Source organism: Aulonocara stuartgranti, assembly GCF_965226115.1.
Source record: "Aulonocara stuartgranti genome assembly, chromosome: 5".
Classification (NCBI taxonomy): domain Eukaryota; kingdom Metazoa; phylum Chordata; class Actinopteri; order Cichliformes; family Cichlidae; genus Aulonocara; species Aulonocara stuartgranti.
Window position 1 is genome coordinate 13589197 of NC_138943.1, and position 19272 is coordinate 13608468.

The 19272-nt window shown below is 35.1% G+C and overlaps 1 protein-coding gene and 1 long non-coding RNA gene across 3 annotated transcripts in view; one reads left to right on the forward strand and one right to left on the reverse strand.

Moving 5' to 3' along the window:
* LOC309707057 overlaps nucleotides 1-19272 on the reverse strand; it is a 262943-nt gene that overhangs the window by 32356 nt on the left and 211315 nt on the right. The gene's annotated exons all lie outside the window — the stretch shown is intronic.
* Nucleotides 1-19272, forward strand: part of asip1 (agouti signaling protein 1) — a 34817-nt gene that overhangs the window by 11797 nt on the left and 3748 nt on the right. Inside the window, exon 1 of one of the 2 annotated variants that reach the window (XM_082534618.1) lies at nucleotides 965-1499. The exons of the other annotated variant lie outside the window; for it this stretch is intronic. The gene's annotated coding sequence lies outside the window, so the exon portion shown is untranslated. Of the gene's footprint in view, nucleotides 1-964; nucleotides 1500-19272 lie in introns of those variants that run through there. 2 annotated transcript variants of the gene reach the window in all.

Here is a 19272-nt window from a genome sequence, read left to right on the forward strand (position 1 = left end):
TCTGCCTTCAATTTTAACTGTTTTAATTTTAACTTCATTAACTGAAAAGCATGCTATATTGAGTGAAAGCTGACTTGGCCATTGAAGACTATCCCATTTCTTTGCCTTGACAAACTCTTGGATTGCTTTCCCAGTATACTTTGGATCGTTATCCATTTGCACTGTGGAGCACTATCTGATCAGTTTTGTACCATGATTGCACTGGCACCCATTCATGCTCATGCTGTAACATTGCTTACACCATATTCGAAAAATTTATGTGGTATGCTTCTGATGAGATGTCCCTTTCCATCTCAAAACATTTGTGTTTTTTCCCCCTGAGAACTGGGCAAGCAAAGCTTTTTTTAAAATATATTTTGAGGCAAAATCAGCAATCATTTTAAGCAGCTTTAATCAGACATGACTGGTGTTTCAGTACACACACAGTTTAAATGAAATATTAAAAAGATGGCTGCCAAGTGGTGTCATTTTATTCAATTTTATTAAAAAACATCAGCTCACAGCAACAGTCACAAGCTTTATATTATATAAGGTGACGACTGCAAATATTAAAGAAAGAATCCCAATGAGCAGATGAATCCCCATGTGCTTGGTGACAGTGGGAAGGAAGAACTCTCTCAGGAGGACCAACCTTCTGCCTCACTGGCCGGGGGTGATGAGAGGGAGATGACAGAATTGAGAAAAGGAGTTTGTCACTTTTCCAGCATGAGCACACAGCAGAATCAGCACCTGCTTACAGTTAGACTTAATGTGTTGTCTGGATATAGGTTATATTGTATGACCCGATTGGAACGCTAAATGCCAAAAAATTACATCCAGAAGCAAAAGTACACTGGACAGGCTGGGGGATTGCCAGTTTCCTAAATTGGACATCATAGACAGATAAAACAGATGAAAGTTATTTAAGGAAATTTTTCACAAAAGGCCAAACACTGGCTTTTTAAGCATAAGAGGGCTATAATGACAGCGCCTACCATAAGAGCACTTCACTGGAGGGTCTGTTTTACATTTATCTGTCTATTCTCTGCATAATGTGACCTTTCCCATCCCCCAAAGCACTGCAGCACTGGTCCCGCCTCCAGTACAAACCTCCCAGTATGTCTTCATTATCAACAGCAAGGTATTGCTCCTTAAGAACAGATAAAAGAAGAAACAGAGGAGGGCAGGATAAAAAGACGTTTTGGAAAAAAAAGGCAAACTTTTACAGACAGAGCGAAAAAGAGGAAGGCGGACAAGACAGCTAAAGGGGGGGAAGTTAAACAAGGCAAAAAAAAAAAAGGATTCTTAAAAAAAAAGACGAAATCAGAGGTGAAGTGTGGGAAAAGAGAGGGAGGAGAGAAAAGGAGAGTGGTGACTTGCTTAAAAGTAGCAGAGAAATAAAGACGTGAAGCAAGACAGGGAAAAGGGGGGGGAAAAGAGGAGCGCAGAGAAACGAGAAACAAGAAAGAACGAGAAACTGAGTGTGACATACTATCAGACAGCTGGCCTGGCAAACACAGGTAAGACAAATAGTTTCTTCCTGTCTTGTTTTGTTTGAAATGTTCCATGAAATCGTTTGAGCGCCGGAAAGACACGGTAACGAAAGTATAACACAGACATCTGAGGCTCAGAGACCTGGATCACTGATGTATGAGAAATTTCAAAATGCTTTTTATGATCGTTTTTCCTCAATCCTGTTTTAAGTCACAAACAAGATTTCGGCCGTAGTCATCCTTTATGAGCTTGTTAAAAAATCCTTCAAATGTTGTCTCCCATGTGCCAATTGTTTTAGCAGGATTTCCCCAGCTGTGGCCTGTAAAATACAACGGGCACAACACAGTTACATAGCTGAAATCAAAATCTTAAACCAATAATGAGAAACAAATTAGTCATTGTTCAAGCTCAGTTGTCAATGTGTTTGATTTATTTTGTCATGTGACTTAGAGTTTCGGACCACTAATGCTAAATTATTACGAAAATACTGACGCTGATCAAGTCGTCACTGGTAACTGAGGACCGAATTACATCTTCACACGTGTTCATAGTAAGATCTGTAGCGAAGTATAACTGAAACAACAAGAGCAGTTTTCCCGATTGTTTTCCGGTAGAGCGCCAGTGTTCTCAGGGCTCCATCTATCGACTATACCGTATTGTTCCATTATTGGCAGCTGTCAGGTATCATCGTTCCGAGACATTCACTGAAATGAATAATAAGAAAAATAAATAATAATCAATGCTTCTTGTATTTACATTAAAAGTCTTCTTGAAATGTCAGTAGAACCTCCAAAGGAACAGCACATCAGCAGATTGCTGACTGAATATGTAAAACTGCACAGGGGTCTGAGTCTGAGCTGCTGGGATAGCGTAAAGGATCAATTTCTCCAGTTCATTTCCCCTTTTAAATACATTACATTAATAGCCCTATAGAATATGTATGCATAACAGTTCACATGTATAATGAAATATACAGTCTTTTCATTGTATGTATATAAATATTTTTATTATTATTATTATTTATTATATTATGTTTGATTATATGTTAAAAAATTAAATATTATTATTACAAAATATTAAACCGAATTTTTGCAACCTGCAGAGTGTACTAATATTTTAAGAACACATTCTGAAACTGATGATCGTCCTCAGAACATTAAAAGAGTGAATATAAATATGTGTGTCTCAGCGCTTGCATATGTTTTTAACATAATTTCTCCTATCTTTATTTCTATGGTTGTTAAATAGAGAAAAAAAACACATTATAATTTATTATTTGAGTTAATCATATTAGAAATATTAATTAAGAAATGGCACCTAATAATTAGTATGTTAAAAAACTATAAACAATCAATGCAAGTTAAAGCCAGTGCCATCTGGGATCCTGTGTGACAGTACATGATGTTTATTGTGATGGACCGACGTATTGCATGCTTTGTTTCTTTTACTTAAAATAAACACTTTGTAAGAGTTTCAGTTTTGTTTTGGATACAAAGTATTGACTAGTGATTGTTAAGCACTCGCTAGCAACAGTGGACGCTGTCTGGTGCGACATTCCCAATATAGTGAATATTCATACACTTCACAACAGGCAAAGATATCACTTATAGAAACAAAGATGAATTGAAAATATTAAGAAAAAGCTTCTTTTTTTTTCTCTCTCTCATTTTGTGTTGTCCATGTATAATCCCAGGAGAATAGGATTATTTCAAGGTTAGGGATTAAAGATCTCATGCAAAGTCAGTGTTGAAAAACAAATGTTGCCTTTCAATAGGAGAAGATTTCCTAACACAATTACAAGGAATAAAATTTATACTTTGTCTTTATTTAAATGTTTCTATACTATGATCAAATAAAACTGAGAAGAGCGTAATCGCTTATTCGTCTCTGTCATGTCTAGGAACTCTTTTGCAGTTTTGCACAAGTTGGCAGGTTGTTATAAATGTATGACAAATCAAACACACTTTATTTGTGGATCTGCTACCAGAAAGTGCTGTAATCTACCACTTAATATAGTCCTCAATAAATACATTTTTCCTTCCTATTTTAGTGGCGGTCGCTAAAGACAGACTTTTCTTTAAGCTTAGTCTTACTTAAAAAACAGGAGCAACAGTCATTCAGTAATGTTGAGTACATTCTTGTGCTGCCACACATTTGAATAATTAGCCATCTTCAAACAGGTTTATAGCTGCTGATTAGTTTTAATAAGCACACAGAAGCAGTCGTCAGAATTTTCTCATAGACGCTTTCGCTGGATATGGTTTTCTGGTTGGTCTGCTTCCTCTTACTGTGTCTTTACATACCTTGACCTAATAGAGCAGCAGGAGATGGAAAAAGAATACTACCTGTGTCTGTTTTCTGGTTTCTTAGATATCTTCCTGACAATTAAGACAGTATTATTAGCTGGCAATAATGTTGTATAAAATGTGCGATGTAACAGCACATCAGTTCAATCTTTACCATCAGGTAACGAGTTTATATTAAAATTTTTAAGTTTTCTGTTTCAAATTTGTGACTTTCTCTCTCTCTCTCTCTCTCTCTCTCGCTCCATAACTATGTCTTCAAGCATGCTGTAACAGAACAGAAATCAAGACATGTTAGGTCTTAATTTAGCAGTCGTGCAGTTACTGTCAATATGCTATGGTGGGAATGTAATAAAGTTGGTATTTACTTTGTAAAATGAAACTCCTGTTGCTTTTTAAACTCACGGGTATGTGATATGTGAAGCGTGAAATATCAGCAGTTTGTAGTACAGTGGCTTGGCTACAGTGCTTTAATATGCTGGATTTCATGATGGGAAAAAAAAAATAGGATCTTATTATAAAAATCCTTGAAGGTCTGATATATTGTAGTATTTTCATTTTAAGATATTTAAATTCTAAAGGAAGATCAGAAAATGTTGTTCACTTTTCCAAACACTTTGCCATTTAGAATAATTTACATCTACCTGTGGAACAACTAACAGATAAAAGGCACGCAGTGCAAAGTAGCCCCAGATGGTAGATGATAGATGAGACACAGACATTAAAACTACTGTCTGGCTGATTTATCCTCCTGAAGTCATACCCCAAATCTGCCAGAAGCCTCTCGTCTTCTCTTTTAAAGCTGCCTCACACACACTGATGAGAGAGATAAAACGCTCTGTTCCCAGATTTCTGGGTCCGAACACAAACAAAAGGTTGAGCCACACTAGTATTATTCAGCAGCTGACCTTTGAACTTTGGCCTTTTTAAGAGTTGTTTCTTGGAACAGGAGAGCCTGAACTTTGTTATGAGGTCTGCTGGGGATTTTTCTTTTACTCTTGTTCTTTTCTATGTTTTATAGAAGTGATATCTAGAAACAAAACTTTTCAGGTATTACAATGTCCACGTGTGGGGGACAGGTAATCAAAATACTGTAACTGTAAAACCTATAAAACTGTGGATTTAAATGAATTTTATTCACTTTTTAAAAAGTAAAGGATTTTGCAGCATTTAGTGATTTTCATTTACATTCAGCTTTTGAAGTTTACAGTAATTTCAGATACAGTCCTTATGATTTTATCTAATCCATATTTGATTATTTGCAGCATTAGTCATGCTGCAAAAATGAAGTAGCTTACTTTTGAATACTCTTTGCATCACATCTTTGAAAATCGAAATAAACTGAACTTCACATTTGGTGCCCCACCTTTATGTGTTGTCAGTATTTGATTCTGATGAAAGGCTGTCAGATTTTAGTACTAACAAATATAACCTTTTCATTTTCAACTGGAAAATCAGCAGAAATGTGAAACGGCATTTAATAGTTCCCCACAGACTTCCCCAGAGGTGTGTCTCACCGAAAACCTCAGGAGCATTCTTATGGACACATTCATTAATACTCCATGTCATTGCTGTTTAAATGGTTTTTTTTTTAAATTATTATTATTGAGTTATTAGAACATTTCTGTGTAATCAGATTTTCATCAGCATGTTTCCAGCTGTATCAGACAACATTGTTCGGCTTTAATGAGCCCACTGTGCTTGTAAAAATGGGAACGCTGTGGAGGTTTGATGCACATATTTTAGTGAACGTGAGAATTTGAAACAGACTGAACATACGAACCAGCAGTGTGAAAGTGAAGAATGCTGCAGGAAAGGGCTGGAAAGTTTCTCTGAGCATTTGATTCGTTGATTTGATGAAAAACTGGTTTGATGTTGGAATCAATAATTAAAGGTATACTTTCCACCCTTCATAAAGGCACAAGACGCATTCCTCTTTTCATGGTTATAGTTGATGAGCATTAAAAATATTCCACTTAAAAGGATATTTGTTCTCATTATCCCTTCACACTTGAAAATATTATTATGACCTCTGCATAGTCTGTGCCCGCAGTAACAAAAACACACAGATGATTGACCTATTTGACTGCCTACAGAAGCTCTAAAAATAAATAAATAAAAAACATGGAAGCTTGCACTTCTTTTTTTTCCCCTAATTTTTTTTTAAAACATTGGACAACATAATTTTTTCTTCTGAGTAAACGTTAACAAGAGCAGTGACAAAAAAGGTTTTTGGTACAAAAACAAAGAGGAAGTCTATTTCTAATATAAGTTTATCTCAAGGTAACACTATAAAATAAACTCGGTGATGTGCTTCCTAAAGTAAGGGTAATATACAAAAAATAAACAAAAAATAAAAATGACATATGTTATATACTGTGGCATTTGTTTGCAACCTAATAGTTGATGACAGATAATCCATCAGCCAGCAGGCCACAGCCAGGCTCCACCATCAGCCAGCAGGCCTAGCCAGGCGCCATCATCAGAAATTCCGCTTCCGGGTCCCTCGTGGTGGCCGCCTCGTGCTCTCGCTTCAGTATGCCACCCAAGAAAGGCCCAACACCAGAGGAGGTTGAGGACATTAAAACCTCCCTCGGAGCGCTGTGCGGAGACGTGGCCGCAGTCAGGGCACAGCAGGAGCTGCTTCTGGGGCTTCTGGAGGAGGTAAAACAGCTACGCCTCCAAAATGCCGAGAAGGACAGACGGATCATGGATCTCGAGCGGCGGGTGGATGAGCTGGAGCAGTACACCCGTACGAACGACGTGGTCATCAGCGGTATTAAAATCAAGCCGCGCTCGTACGCGCGCGCGGTGGCCGGGAACGTCGGGGAGCCCAGCGACGAGGAGACCCGCTCGGTAGAGCAACAGGTGGCGTCCTTCCTCCAAAGCAAGGGGATAGAGATGGACCTGGAGCACATAGAAGCATGTCACTCACTGCCCAGGAGGAGTGACAGACTGCCGGCCATCATTATGAGATTTGTCAATCGGAAGAACAAGGTCGCACTGCTGAAACAAGGACGCAAACTGAAAGGCACGGACGTTTTCATTAATGAGCATCTGACACGAAAAAACGCAGACATCGCGAGGAAGGCAAGGCAACTGAAGAAGAACGGTAAAATACAACATACATGGGTAACAAACTGTAAGATTTTCATTAAGCTAAACGGGACACCAGAAGAGGCAAAAGTACTGATAGTGAGGAACATGGAGGATCTGGACAAGTATAACTGACACCAATGTATCAATTACACCAGGAAATGACATGGACACGTTGAAATTAGTTCTTCAACAGAAAGTAATTGATCTAGATTGTGAATATAAGGAGCATAATATAATAGATCCAGAAATAGATTCTGAAAGTAACTTTCTCTCTTCTTTTGTTAAAAATTGTAATTATTTCACTCAGGAACAATATGAAAAAGAAATTAACCTAGACGGGAAGCTCTCATTAATTCACTTTAACAGCAGAAGTATGTACTCTAATTTTGATTTCATTAAGGACTATTTGCAACAATTTTCTCGCCCCTTTAGTATTATAGCCATCACTGAAACTTGGTTCAATGTCGATAAAGGAATAGATTTTTGTTTGAATGGATATTATTTAAAATACATGAATAGATTAAATAAGGCGGGCGGCGGGGTTGCTATATATGTTCATAACTCTATAAAATATAATGTTGTAACAACTATGTCTATGGCTATTGATGGAATTTTGGAATGTTTGACTATTGAGATTATGAATGAAAAAAAGAGAAATGTTATAATAAGTTGTATATATCGGACACCCAGTTCAAGTATTGACACTTTTAATGAATGGATAGAAAAAACGTTTGCTTCGGTGAACCAAAAATTACTATTTATCTGTGGTGATTTTAACATTGATTTGCTAAATCCAACAAGGTTAAAAGCCATTGATGACTTTACTGACACAATGTACAGCTTATCACTATATCCAACAATAACAAAGCCAAGCAGAATAACTTCACATAGCGCCACTATTATTGACAACATTTTTACTAATGTCATGGATTTCCAAATTAATAGTGGTCTGCTTGTCTGTGATATAACTGACCACTTACCAGTTTTTACTTTGTGTGACTGTGATTTAAAAAAAATAGATACCAAGATCATGATAGCAAAGCGAACAATAAATGAAGAAGCAATTCATGCCTTCAATTTCGATTTAGCACAACAAGATTGGAGTTCGGTGTATGAAGAGTCAGATGTGGACAAGGCTTATGATAATTTTCTAGATATTTTTACTATGTGGTACAATAAACATTGTCCTGTAAACGAACACATGACAAAGAAAAAAAAGATAAAAAGTCCTTGGCTCACAAAAGGAATTATTAATGCTTGCAAAAAGAAAAACAATCTGTATAAACAGTTTATCAAAGTAAAAACAAAAGAAGTGGAACAAAGATATAAAGCATATAGAAATAAATTGACTGATATTATAAGAACGAGCAAACAACTTTATTATAGAAGAAGATTATATGAAAATAAAAACAATATAAAAGGAACTTGGGATGTGTTAAACAACTTAATTAAACAAGGATCTTCTGGAACATCATATCCTGAATATTTTAACTGATGCAAATGGTGAAAATCACAACATGAGTAATATTGTCGATGGGTTCAATAAATTCTTCATAAATGTTGGCCCTGAACTAGCAGCGGACATCCCGTGTCATAAAAATGAAAATATCAGTAATATAAAATCAAATCCCTTTTCACTGTTCCTCTCAGCTACAAATGAGCAAGAAGTAATAAATATCACATTAAAATGTAAAAGTAAGTCTTCAATGGATTATCATGACATAAATATGTCTGTAGTTAAACAGGTTATTCTGAATATTGCTAGTCCCTTAACATATATCTGTAATTTATCATTTCAGTCCGGTTGTTTTCCAAAAAAAATGAAAATTGCGAAAGTAATACCACTATATAAAAGTAATGACAAACACAGTTTTACCAATTATAGGCCTATTTCTCTACTGCCTCAATTCTCAAAAATTCTAGAAAAACTTTTTAATTCAAGATTAGAAAAATTCCTTGAAAAACATCAAATAATAAATGTTGGTCAGTATGGTTTCAGAACGCAAAGAACCACTTCAATGGCGATAATTGAGGCAGTAGAAGAAATTACTGATACACTGGATAAAAATAAATATGCAGTTGGTATTTTTGTTGACCTCAAAAAGGCCTTCGACACAATCAATCACTCAATTTTACTGGATAAATTGGAAAGATATGGTATTCGAGGGAAAGCTGGTAACTGGTTAAAAAGTTACCTAACAGGTCGGGAACAATATGTTAGCATAGGGCATTACCATTCAGAGAAACTTGGTATTACATGTGGTGTTCCCCAAGGGTCAGTGTTGGGACCAAAACTTTTCAATGTATACATAAATGATATTTTTGATGTTTCTCAAGTACTTAAACTCATACTGTTCGCAGATGACACCAACATATTTTTCAGTAGCGATGATTATACTGATCTTGTAATGACTGTAAACAGGGAGCTAAAATTAATAAAAAAATGGATGGACATAAATAAATTATCATTAAATATAAATAAAACTAAAGCAATGTTTTTTGGTAATTTAAAATATAATATAGAATTACCAATTATCATTGAAGGTGTACCAATTGATAATGTGAGTGAAAACAAATTTTTGGGAGTTATAATTGATAACAAAATTTCATGGAAACCCCACGTCAGACACATAAAAACCAAAATTTCCAGAAGCCTCGCAGTTTTGAACAAAGTGAAACAATTCCTTGATAAAGATGCACTTCGTACTCTGTACTGTACCCTGGTTCTTCCATATCTTACATATTGTGTGGAAGTGTGGGGAAATACATATAAAAATACAACTAATCCATTAGTCACAGTACAGAAACGAGCACTGCGTATTATTCACAAGGCTGGTTATCTAGATCATACTCACAAATTCTTTCTTCAGGCAAAGTTACTTAAATTCCAGGATCTGGTTAATTACAATACATCCATAATTTTGTATAAAGCTTTTACTAAACTTTTACCGGCAAATTTACAAACTAGATTTGAAATTCGAGAAAAGGTTTATAATGTGAGAGGCTTTGGAGAATTCAAATTACCCAGAACTCGAACAACCCGTAAAGGCTTTTGTGTGTCTGTATGTGGTGTGAAAATCTGGAACAGTCTGAGTTTACAATTGAAACAATGCAAAAATATTCATAGATTTAAATTTCTCTACAAACAGTTGGTCTGGTCACAGTATACTCAATGATGGGTTTTAGTGTGCTCTGTAATGTCTGTCCTCTTACCATTGCTGGTATGGATTCCAAAATAAAAAATAAAAAATAAAGTGTGCGTATGTATGTACATATATGTACTTGTGTGTGTAGATATATATGTATGTATATGTATGTGTGTCTGTTACTTGTAGTTATTACTGCCTGTTACCTGTGGTAATGCAATTTATAATTTATATATTCTGTATTCAGTTATGAAGGCTCTAATTGTTGGTTGCGAGCTGCCGCTTAGATGCTTGTATCTGCCCGGGGCTGTTGATGGGTCTGTATGCAATGATGGGCGTAGCTGCGGGAAGTTTATTGTTTTTTTTTGTTGATGAGTGAGTATAGGGGTGGGATTTAATAAGTTTTCTTCGTCCCACTCCTTTTTCAGGCAAGTTTTGTTTTTTGTTTTGTGTATTTTATGTTCAATATAGGTATTTGTTGTGCCTGAAAATGAATAAATAAATGAATGAAATGAATGAATGAAAGACAAATATTTTATATTCCAGTAACGTTCAGATTTTGAAACCTGAAAAACATATTTAGAAGCTGGAGCTCCTAGAAAATGTAAAAATAGAAAAGAAAAACAAAACAAAATAGTAAAACAGTTGCAGTTCAGGGCAACTTAGACAAGCGCAGAAACCATTTTAATCTAAAATTATCTCTCTTTTGGATTCTGGCACTTGGACAGTCAGAGCAAATCCATCTGGTAAAAAATCAAACTCAAGGATAAGGATTATGAAAAGTATGAGAAACACGTCACAGAACACACACACAAAACGCTGCTGGCCTTAAAGAGTTGTTTTTGAAGGCACTGACCTTCCTTTATCCCTAAAACATGATAAACGTTTGTCTGTGTTTAAGACTGAGGCTAAAAGTTTGATTTTTATTGGCACATTGAAAGGACATTTTTTAGGGTTATTTGAAGCTAATATTTCATTTTAAAACTGAATGGGTGAACTTTCTCTCTACGTGTTGTAATGGATAAGAAAAATATTGGGTGGATTTTCTTTTCTCTTTAAAGCAAAAGAAAACATTCAAATGATTTTGTCCATTTAGCCGTTGATGGTATTGACACTTGTTTAATTAAAAAATACAAATAAATGGATATTTGTTTTCTGAAAAAGTCAGCTTTATTTCTTTGAATAGGAAAAAAAACAAACTCTGTTTATGCTTCCCTGCTGTTTGGTTCCTTTTGTTTGAAAAAAAAAAAGTTATTTAAAAAAAAAAAAGAAAAAGGAAAAAGGCACAAAGGGCTGTGTGCGAAAAACAGAGCCAACAGCCTCTGCAACAGAGCAGATCAATTTAAAAGGGAACCCCGTGAGTTTATTGCTGACTTCCATGGTGATGGAAATTACTGAAAATTATTTCAAAATGAGAACCAGGCCACTGGGACACTGTGCTGTTATTCTTCCCTCAGCTTCACCACAATTTCCTAACCATGTGTCTTCAAAAAATATGAGTGAGTGAGTCTGTGTGGGTGTGAGTGTGTGTGTTTGAACAGACAACTCTCAGAGAAGGATCCTTGAACTGATTTCTCTGAGGTGAAGGTCAGATGTTTTGGTGTGGGCAGAAAAAAACATCTCACCATCTTTGATGTGAGAACTGTTCGTGAGCTGATGGTCTGGTTAAATTAAGTTGATTTTCAGTTTTTTTTTACAGGCAAAAGTGCCACCACATGCGGATCTTATAGAGAATATTATCACTAATAGATCCAACTTCTTACAATTCAGATTCTACGTGGTTACATTTCATTTTCTTTCATTTGTAACGACGATTATTACACCTGCATGAAATAACCAGTTATTTAAGGGCACATTAGCTGAACAAGATACCACCTGGTTTGCCTACTTTCTTTATATCCATCCATCCATCTATTATTTTCTGCTTATCCAATTCAGGCTCCCACGGGGGAGATTCAGCTGTGGTAGGGCGAAAACGTTCTTTATGTCACGCATTACATGTGTACCTAGTGCAGCTGAACCACAGAAAATGTGATTATCAGAGGAGAACAGAAAGAAGAACACATTTATTTTCCTCTAAAAAACACATAGTTACTGTAGTGTTATAATGACATAATTTGAGCTCGTTATCCAAAACCTCAAATTATTGGATTAGCTTGGAGAGTCCAGTTTTATTCAAAGTGTAGCTGAACCTTGCCTTATTTTTATCCTCATATTTTCTTTATCTCAATTAACTTAATGCACAGTTTTTCTAGTTTTAGATTCCCTTTTTTCTTTGGCTATTTATAATAATATGTTGGTATTATTGTAAAAGAAACCTCTTCTTTTGTGTATTTGAGAGAACATGAAGGGTGTACGACTGATAAGATAAGCCATTCCTGTGTGCCTCTCTTAGTGTGCATTTTTTTCTACGCAGCTAAGCCTTTCAGTCTTAACATGCACTTACAAACACACATCTAATCGTGTAGAGGGAACGTGATGGCAGAAGAAATGTGTTTCTTGTCAAGGTGCATAATCTTGTGTTCAAGGGTCACCTTAGGGGTACGTAAATTACATAATTCGCTCAGTATGTGACACAGCAGCGAGGTCAAGAGGGTTTTTCTGAGCAACTATAATGCTGTAATTTCTCCAACTATGACACAAAAAAGAAAAAAAACTTACTCCAGGTATGAATGTGTGCATCTCATGGTGTGTGAATTTGGGATCTTTTTTTGAAAAATGTTCATCATGAAGTGGTATTGGTGCATATGTGGTCAAAAGATGAACCAAAATCTTTGCTTTTTTAATTATAAAAGACCATCTAAGGCAGAAAATTGAGTTTAGGCATCAACAAAAAACAAAAACTTTTTTTCCTAGCCACATTAAGGTATGACAGTAATATAACAGTAATTGTTAGTTGACTGATGTGCAAGTCAAAAGTGAACTGACATAGTTAGGACTACTTTACTGTAATATAATCAGTCAAATACCATTGAAACGTTAGTTATATGTTACTCTACCTTAAGCTACAAATCATCTGGGATGATGTAACATTTCTAGCAACAGAATACTGTGCTGATATGATTCTTTCTTCGTCCTGCACACAAGGCATCAATTATGAGGTGCACGTGTGTTTAAGAGGCAAAAGGAGAGCGAAAACAGTGGGCATCAGCCTGTTGAGGTGGGGGTAATCTTTGTAGATCTCTGAGTAAGCAAATTAGTTTATGGCTAGGTAGGAAACCCTGGATTCTCTGAGTGTCTAGTATGACAGTTTTGACAGCTATGACATCTGTGTCTTTTAACACAGATGTTATGTCCCTGAAATAGACATGTGCCACAAAATTTGAAGATAAATAGAAGTGTGCAAAGCCAAATGGAAAACCATCTCACAGCTGAATGAAAACTCACTCAAACACAGGTCCGTTTAGGAGGTGGGAAGTAACAAAGTACAAATATTCATTACTGTGTTTAGGTAGAATTTTCAGGTATCTGTAGTTTACTCCATGTACATGTCTTCACAAGATTTGAACCTAAGTGGAGGAACCAATAACAGAAGCTAACAGCTACAAAAGAGGAAAATGAAGCAGTATTTTTTTAAAGGTTTTTTTTGTTTTATAAATGGCAGGAAATTTCAAATGCAGCAGCTCATTTCAGCTCAACAAATATGAGCAAACACACAGACTGTTTCTGTGTTGTTTGGACTGTAATCCTTCTGGTAGTGAGATAACATCATTCAGAGAGGACAAAAAAATGAGAGGACTGCTCAGTAACATTTGATGGTCGGAATTAAATGACATCAAGAGCAATGCATATCAAATCAAATTTAAGGTGATTTACTTACTGAATTCCACCTTCATAACAGCTTTGTAGTGCCTAAAGGTGGGAAATCAGTCATCATGTAATGCCTGCTTATAATTTGATAAATTCAGTTGTATTAAAATCCACCAGGAAACATGGGAGTAGCAGCAGGACATGTCAGCTGCTCAAAGTGTGTATACAAAGAAAATCTACTGGCGCTTTCAATAGGAATTATTCTTATTTATTCATGAGTTTATCTAAATTCTTTTCCCAATGCTCAAGAGCAACATCTTATCCTAGAGTACCCCCCACCTGCCAAATATCAATTTAATGCATGACTCTGATTATTTTTCTGTTTAGAAATAGAGCCAAAGGTTAAAATGTAGAGAAAAGCAAATAGAGCAGCTTTTCTCTGCTGTTCTACAAAACAGATGTTCAAGCTGAGAAATTTCTTTAAAATTAGAATTTAGGTTGTAAAGCTGCCATTCCCGTGCACCAGTTGACTGGTTGATCCAGAACTCTCAAAAATAATAATAATTATTTTTTATATGTTTTTATTAAAAACATCTTAGGAATAGAATCCACAATCTAAACTACATAAACAGCAGTAATAAAGATTTGGCATTCTGCAACATGATATTGCAACATGAAAGGTACATTTTAAAGGAGCTTTCCATTCAGCACCACATGACAAATATATCAGATGACCAGAATTATAGGCCATTAATTTGTTTGTTTATCTGTTCATTCATTAATTCATTCACTGATTTGTATTTATGCATTTTTCAAGAAAATTTTTTTTCGTGTCCTATGGATATATCATAATTGCCTTTTTTAAATTGGTGGAGCTTGTCATAAGAGAGAGTTAGACTGTGTTTAGGTGAACTACTTTCACAAAGCTCTCTTAAAGATAATTTTAGTTGATTTGTGGTGTTTCCACTGCATGCTGAATTTGGCTGTAAACATACCTCCTTTTTTTTTCTATTTTTAATACACATGACTTTTGAATGACTTATTTCAGGAGTTCTCTCTAGAGGTGTTTCATCAAGTAATCCTTGTAGTTCATGGAGTTGAAAATGTTGATGTATTCTGTTGGTATATTTATGGAATTCGAGGCTTTTTGTCTTGACTTGGATCATGAATAATCATTGGATTATTACGTAGCTTTCACCTCACATTTAACCTTACAAGATCAGGGGTGTAACTTTTAGCTTTTCTATTTTCTAACTCTTCATATGTTGAGCAAGAGAGTGAGTGAAAGAGAAATACAACATTAGACATGGATTTTCTCTGTATGTATTATTGTAGGGCCTGCCTTACAATATAAGCTCCTTGAGGCGATTGTTGTTTTGATTTGGCATGTGTATAAATAAAATTGAATTTAGTTTAATTGGATGAGCTGAGTCGGGAAAAGAAAAAAAATCTCTTTCCACATAAATGATTACCTTTGCAATAAACAATTATTTGATGATTTGATGATAACAAAAATATATAAACAAAATGTCTTAAGAAGTCATTAGACCTACTTCATACTGAAATATGCTCCTAAAGTTTTATGAAATTTGTATCACCCTTGTCTTAGCCTACAAATCACCTTTTAGGATTTTTTTCTAAGAACAAAATACTGCCGTGAGAGAAAAAAGACTTTGCACTTCATATTTTGCCTGCACATCTGTACATATTTTTTGTTGATTGTTAACCTTCCCTCTGCATTTACTGTCATCATTTCACCTCTTTAAATCATTCCGCTTTGAAATGTCTCAATGCAGTATAATGTGGTTTCCAAAACCTCATGAGAAGCAGCATCCATGATCCTCAGCTGACGTGCTAAAGTCTATCCAGATGCAGGAAAGGAGCCATATTAAGGTGGTTTTAGGTGCTTTTTGACTTAGTGTATGTGTTTGGCATTCCTTTTATGTTTGCCCTGCTTTCAAAGGAAATGCTTAGCTCTTAACACTGTACTCAATTTAAAATTAATTTCTATCAGATCTGTGGGAGAAGGTGCTAAAATATGTTTTTATTATATCACGGTGATTATGATCACCTTTGAATTCACGCCAAGTCCACTTGGCATGAGTTGCGAACGACTCAGATCTTCTTTGTCAAAAATTCTTGTGTATATCTTATTGTTTTAGTTGATTTAGTTGTTTGTTTATTCCACATATTTTGGCTAGTTACAAAATGAGTATTCAGGAATTTGAGTTGGCAAGGGTCGTGATTTTCAACCCTTAATAAGTGACAATTTTTTACATTTTTTTTTGTGTTTTAAAAACATGTCTACCGAGTCTTGAATTTGACGCCAGCAGCATTTAATTGCAATTAAAAGTGGGGAAGTTGTGCAATGCAGAGAACATCTGGTGGAACATCTGCCAACTAATCTGGCAAATCAGTAACATGAGAATTAAACTCTGTATAGTTTATATATTTTATTATTATTATTATTATTATTATTTTATTTTATTTTTTTACTATTTAATTTGTAAAAATGTGTATACACACACACACACACACACACACACACACACACACACACACACGTAGGAAAATATTTAGTATACACATCCAGAAATGCATACACTATTATATATTGTACATATATTTATTAGTTTCAGGTTGGCCATTCTTGTATTTTGCTCGTTTGTGTTGTTGTGTTTGCACATCTCTGTTGCTTGTGGGGCTCGCACACAAGAATTTCACTCGCATGTGCTGTGCCAGTGTGCCTGCACATGTGATGTGACAATAAAAAGTGATTTGATTTGATTTAAACATGGGTATTAAAAGAGCATCTCAGAGAGTGTTTCAGAAGTAAAGATGGGGTGCGGTTTGCCACTCTGTGAAAGACTGTGTGGTCAAATAGTTCAATAATGTAAGAATAACATTTCTCAGCATAAAATTGCCAAGAATTTAGAGGCCCTCACGAAGCACAGCATTAAAAACAGACACCATTCTGTAGTGAAAACCATTGTCAGTGAACACATTTTGTCACCACGTCCACATATGTCAGTTAAACCTTTACCATGCAAAAAAAAAAAAGTTATAAGCTGGGCCTGGACTATTTTAAGCTGGACTGACGCAAGGTGGAAAACCATCCTGTGATAGTTAATTACAATCAATTTTGTAATTATATTTGGAAATTGTATTGGAAATAGGAAATATGCCCCAACTTGTTTAATTTATATTAAATAATAATAAAAATGATGATGCTTTTCAAAACAGGTTTTTAAATCAGGTTAACCACCATGTGATGGAGAATTAAATTGAAATAAACTACTAGCAGTCAGTACAAAAACAACCTGATATTAAAGGCAAGTCCCCTATAAAAAAAACTGCTATAAAACTGTGTTTTTAAAACTATTTTGGTTTGGTCTCTGAACATATGGGATTTATACAGCCTAGGCTATTTAAGTCAAGGCAGAATCAGCTGGAAGAGTTCTTGAGTCTGTGATGAATAAAACTATTAGCTGAGCTTAGCGTTTCAGCTTCTACAAAAGTTTATTTTTCACTGGTTGGCTCAGCTTTGATACTACAGGAGGATGTGGTTTTGAGGATGCTGGATACAATAATACTATCCAGAGTCTTGAACAATATTTCAAGCATATGTTATAGGAGCCATGTCTTTTAAAGCACAGAGGTGAACTTCAGTGGTGAGGGTATGGGAATTTCTTGTTCAGTTGCCAAAGGAAGGAGTAACTGGGATGGTGCACAGAATTTGGTTGGTGTTTTCCATTTATGATATGGATTTCATTTGCAGAAAAAAATAGAAAGGCAATCTCAAATTAAGAACAACATGCATAAAATAAAAATTCATGAGACTGTTTAGGATTTTGGATTTTTTGAGGATAGATTTCACAATTTAGATTTGTTTTGGTTGTGTGACACTGATATGATTAGAAATAATAATAATAATAATAATAATAATAATAATAATAATAATAATGTCATATTGCACCACTGGTCATTCTTACATTTCTAGTCATCCTAAATTAAAAGCCAGAAAAAGGTGTAACATACAACTATGATGTACAAAAACTTTAAAAATAAGTATGAACAAAACAACAAAATTCAGTCTAGGTTTATTTTATGTATACTTTTAAAGCACTGTGTAAAAGTACTGTTAACATTCATAATTTCCTTGTTTCTTCCTTTTTCCTCATCAAATATTTGCATGCAAGTTATTTTTACAGCCTTTCCCTGAAAACAAAATAGACACTGCTCACACCAAACCTTTAGAAATGAACAAACTGTGATATTTAAGTCCAGATAATGATCACAATGAAAAGTAAAAGGAAAACATAGAGCCCGACTAAACCTTCTCACTGACCTCAAAGTAGTAATCCTTCCCAACAGTTCAAATTACACTCCCCACCAGAGCTGTTGCTTTCTGTGCAGAGTGTATCTATGATGTTATTTATATTAATTAGTATTTGATCAGTATGAAAAATACAGCAAAACCTTTTGTACAGACAGAAAAACATTGTTTTGGAACGTAAAATGTGTATTTGTTGCTAATCTGAAACACACTGAAATACAATAACAGAGTAAAAACCTCCGACTCAGCTGAAGCCTTTCTGTGTGGAGCCTTTTTTTTTTTTTTTGCTGAGCCTGTGTAGCTTTCCCTAAGGTTATCTGGTTACTTCCCATAGTCCAAAGACATGCTTCTGAAGCTAACTGCTGATTCGAAATTCACCTGTCTAGTGTTGGACAGACAGCTTGACCAAAAATTCAGTTGTTGCTGGAATAGCTGAAATCCCCCCGATCCTAAATAAGAAAATTGATTACTGGTTCTCTGTAGATTATCCTGACTGCACTCAGCTGAAATGTCAAAAGTGACCAGGTGGAGTGCAACTCAGTGCTCAGTAACAACAGGATGGAGAAAATACTAAAAGCAGTCACCAAAACTGAAGCACAGTCTACCCGAGAGTCAAAGAGACTATTCACTTTTTTACGCACGTTTTAAGCTTTAATAAAATTTAGATGGATAACTTATTTTTTTTAAAAAACCACTGAAGCATTGTCACAATTGTTTATTTTCTAAAAAATGGAAGGAGAAAAAAACCCATTGACTGTGCTTGAAATATTTGCATTTCATTGTAGGAGCTTATACGGATTGCCTTGTGTTTCAAAGAACAGCATCATTTTTGAGCTACTTTCATTTCATTTTTCTTTGCTGTCTGTTTTTACTTTGTGTGCAGACAAACTGATAAAGCAGAGAATAAAGTAAACAGATTTATCACAGTAAAACATGTATTAAATATAATATCTTAAATATAAATATCTTTCATTAACAGATATGATGAGAAAGCTTATTTGAAGTTAAAACACTTCTCATCAGGCCAATTTACTGTTTTTCTAGTGATGTTTTTAAAATGTAGTTATTGTTTTCAAATTACAGATAAACAGATGTGCTGTTTATCTTTTTTTTTTTCTTTTTTTTTTTTGCCTGTCCGGATTTGGCCCTTTTGCCATTAGAATTA